Here is a 4,312-nt window from a genome sequence, read left to right as displayed (position 1 = left end):
AAAACAAAAAAAAACAAACTACTGAAAGTGAACTTTAGTAAGAAAGAAAGTGAACTGTGGTAAGAAAGATGTATACTGTAATCCCTAGGCAGTCAAGTAAAAGTCTTTTAAAAAATGGAGTATAGCTAGTAAGCTAACATAAAATCATAAAAATAATCCAAAGGAAACCAGAAATTTTGAGGAAAAGAAGAGGTGGGGATAAGACAAAAAACGAGCACGATGATGTAAAGAGCTGTGAAGTATGCCTTCCAAGCGCCTCACAGTCTCTCAACTCCTCTGCTGGGATCTCCAGCCTCACTGTGGCTTGAAACGCACCCCACTGCTTCTGTGCCACTGGTGACTCCTGCATATGTGCCAGCTCCTGCAAGCGCAAACAGTGCAAAATGCACCTCCTGCCAGAAGAGCCGCTGTCCCTGCCGCCCTGTGGGCTATGCCAAGTGTGCCCAGGGCTGTATCTGCAAAAGGGCATCGGAGAAGTGCAGCTGTGGTGCCTGACGTGGGGACAGCTCTGCACCCAGATGTGAATAGACCAACTGTACAAACCTGGATTTTTCAAAAAATACAACCCCAGGCCATTTGTTGCATTTCTTTTTCTATTAAATATGTGAATGACAATAAAACAATTTTGACTTGAAAAAAAAAAAGAGCTGTGAAGTATATTTAGTTTTACCCTACTTGCAAGCTAAGCAAGGCCCGCCCTCCCCAGTTTCATTGATGCTGGTAGAAGACACGTGACATATGAGTCAGAGGACAGTTTATTATTCTTATCAAGGGCAATATCCAGTGTATCAGCATTTTCATACCAGTTCCCCAAATCCTAATTCTCACAGGCCAAATAATCCTGATATGCAATGGGTTGTATTATAAGCAGAAAAATCCCGAATTTGAGGAACCAGTTTTTTTTTAAGATAGAGTCTCGCTCTATTGCCCAGGCTGAAGTGCCGTGGCGCAGTCTTGGCTCACTCCAACCTCTGCCTCCTGGGTTCAAGTGATTCTCTTGCCTGAGCCTCCCGAGTAACTGGGACTACAGGTGCCCACCACCACGCCCAGCTAATATTTGTATTTTTAGTAGAGATTGGCCAGGCTGGTCTCAAACTCCTGACCTTGGATCCACCCATCTTGGCCTCCCAAAGTGCTGGGATTACAGACGTGAGCCACCACGCACAGCCGAGGAACCAAATTTTTTATGCGATGTCTGCCCCATGCTCTAAAGGGAGACACTGTATCTTCCAAGGCTGTTTGCTAGATAAATATCCTTGAAAAGATAGTCTGGAACAAGCAGTAGTCAGTACCTTGCTTGCAAGACCTATAGAAATACAAGAGACTTATGGTGAACTGTCTCTACCACATGGTATACTGAAACTGACTATCAATAATCACATTAAAGGTAAATAATCTAAATTAAAAGACAGGGATTTTCAGACCAGACCCAAATTTTACACTATGGTAAAAATCACTTCGTTCAGTAAGAAAGAAAAAAGTACACAAAAAAATTAGTAAGGATATAGGAGGCCTGGCAGGGTGTGGCGGCTCACACTTGTAATCTCAGCACTTTGGGAGGCTGAAGCAGGAGGATCACCTGAGGTCAGGAGTTCCAGACCAACCTGACCAACATGGAGAAACCCTGTTTCTACTTAAAAAAGTAAAAATAATTACAAAAACTTTTAAAAAATTAAATAAAATGATATAGGAGAACTGAACAACACTATTAACCAATTTGACCTGACATTTGCAAAACATTTTCCTTAACAACAGCAGGACACACATGCTTCTTTTATTTTTTTTGATTTATTTATTTATTGTTTTTGAGATGGAGTCTCGCTCTGTCACCCAGGCTGGAGTGCAATGGCACGAAATTGGCTTACTGCAACCTCTGCCTCCTGGGTTCAAGTGATTCTCCTGCCTCAGTCTCTGAAGCAGCTGGGATTATGGGCATGTGCCATCACGCCCGGCTAATTTTTTTATTTTTATTTTTAGTAGAGACAAGGCCTCCCCATATTGGTCAGGCTGGTCTCAAACTCCATGACCTTGTGATCTGCCCACCTCAGCCTCCCAAAGTGACGGGATTACAGGCGTAAGCCACCATGCCCAGCCCACACATTTTTCTTAAATGCATGGGGAATAGTTACCAAGATAGATCATATTATGGACTCTCAAACAAATCCAGCAAATTTAAAGTAATTAACATCATACAAAATCTTACCACAACAAAATTCTATAAACCAATAACAGAAAAATAGCTTGACGATCCCCAAATATTTGGAAATTAAACAACATACTTCTAAATAACCTATGCATCAGAGGAACTAACAAAGAAATTAGAAAGTATTTTGCACTAAATAAGAATTAAAAAGCAACATATCAAAATTTGTATCATGGTAAAATGCTTATATTCAAAAGTAAGACATAAGCCGGGTGTGGTGGCTCATGCCTGTAATCCCATCACTTTGGGAGGCCAAGGCGGGCGATCACCAGTTCAGGAGATCCAGACTATCCTGGCCAACAGAGTGAAACCCGTCTCTATTAAAAACACAAAAATTAGCTGGGCATGGTGGCATGTGCCTGTAATCCCAGCTACTTGGGAGGCTGAGGCAGGAGAATGGTTTGAACCTGGGAGGGAGGGTTTCAGTGAGCCAAGACTGCAACATTGCACTCCACCCTGGTGACAGAGTGAGATTCCATCTCAAAAAAAATGTAAGACATGTTTTGTCTAGGTTGTCTAGGCACAGTGGCTGATCCCTGTAATCCTGGCATTTTGGGAGGCCGAGGTAGGTTGAACACTTGAGGTCAGGAGTTCCAGACCAGCCTGGCCAACATAGTGAAACATCATCTCTACTAAAAATACAAAAATTGGCCAGGCACAGTGATGCATGCCTATAATCCCAGCTACTTAACAGGCTGAGGCAGGAGAAACACTTGAACCCAGGAAGCGGAGGTTGCAATGAGCAGAGATCGTGCCACTGCACTCCAGCCTGGGCTACAGGGCAAGACCTTGTCTCAAAAAAAAAAAAAAAAAAAAAAGAAAGAAAAAGCAACATGTCAACATTTTTGTCATAGTAAAATGCTTATATTAAAAAATGAGACAAGTTTTGCCCAGGCACCGTGGCTCATGCCTATAATCCCAGCATTTTAGGAGGCCAAGGCAGGTGGATCATTTGAGGTTAGGAGTTTGAGACCAGCCTGGCCAACATGGTGAAACCCTGTCTCTATGAAAAATACAAAAATTAGCTGGGTGTGGTGGCATGCACCTGTAATCCCACCTACTTGGGAGGCTAAGACAGGAGAATCACTTAAACCCAGGAAGTGAAGGTTGCAGTGAGCCAAGATCACACCACTGCACTCCAACCTAGGCAACAGAGGGAGACTCCATCTCAAAAAATTAATAATAAAATTAGAAAAAAAATAAGGCATGTTTGGCCGGGTGCAGTGGCTGACTCCTGTAATCTCAGCACTTTGGGAGGCTGAGGTGGGTGGATCACTTGAGGTCAGGAGCTCCAGACCAGCCTGGACAACACGGTGAAACCCTGTCTCTACTAAAAATATAAAAATTAGCTGGGCATGGTGGTGCACACCTATAATCCCAGCTACTCGGGAGGCTGAGGCAGGAGAATCGCTTGAACTCAGGAGATGGAGATTGCAGTGCGCCGAGATCACACCACTGCGCTCCAGGCTGGGCAACAAGAGTAAGACTCTGTCTCAAAAGGAAAAAAAAAAAAAAAAAAAAAAAGACATGTTTTCAGTCAGTAACCAAAGCTTCTGCCTTAAGAAACTAGAAAAAGATCAAATTAAACCCCAATAAGGAGATACATAGAAATAATAAAGAACAGAAATAGATGAAAAATGAAGGTAAAGATACCTCTACAGATCCTACAGGCATTAAAAGGATAAGGGAATACTGTGAACTGCTTTGTGTCAATAAATGTAATAGCTTAGATGAAATGGACAAATCCCTTAAAAAACACAACTCCAGCTCCCCTGGGTTATTCTGGGCACACTGCCTATGGGGTACCCCTGCTCAACAAGGAGCAATAAAATAAAAACACAACTTCCAAAACTCACTCAAATGGAAGTAGATAACCTGGATAGTCCTAGGTCTATTGAAGTAATTGAATTCATACCTACAGCCATAAAAGCAAACCATGGAGATTGGTAAACTTAGGGGAGGGAGTTTAAGCATCTGTTTGGAATATAGAGTATTCTTATAGGGTAGTCCTGGGAGATAAGGGTGAAGGGCAAGTTGAAGTCAGATTACAGAAAACATTGAAAGTCAGGTTAAGGATTTTTTTTTTTTTTTTTTTTTTTTTTTTTTTTT

At 42.1% G+C, this 4,312-nt stretch overlaps 1 pseudogene; it reads left to right on the top strand.

Moving 5' to 3' along the window:
* The first annotated feature begins 320 nt into the window (after nucleotides 1–320).
* On the top strand, nucleotides 321–645 carry LOC116558599 (annotated as a pseudogene).
* The last annotated feature ends 3,667 nt before the right edge of the window (nucleotides 646–4,312 follow it).

The sequence above is a fragment of the Sapajus apella genome, unplaced genomic scaffold (genome assembly GCF_009761245.1).
Source record: "Sapajus apella isolate SASKATOON/1434 unplaced genomic scaffold, GSC_monkey_1.0 scaffold22, whole genome shotgun sequence".
Classification (NCBI taxonomy): Eukaryota; Metazoa; Chordata; class Mammalia; order Primates; family Cebidae; genus Sapajus; species Sapajus apella.
Note: the sequence above shows the minus strand (reverse complement) of the source record. Positions and strands in the feature narration are given on the sequence as shown.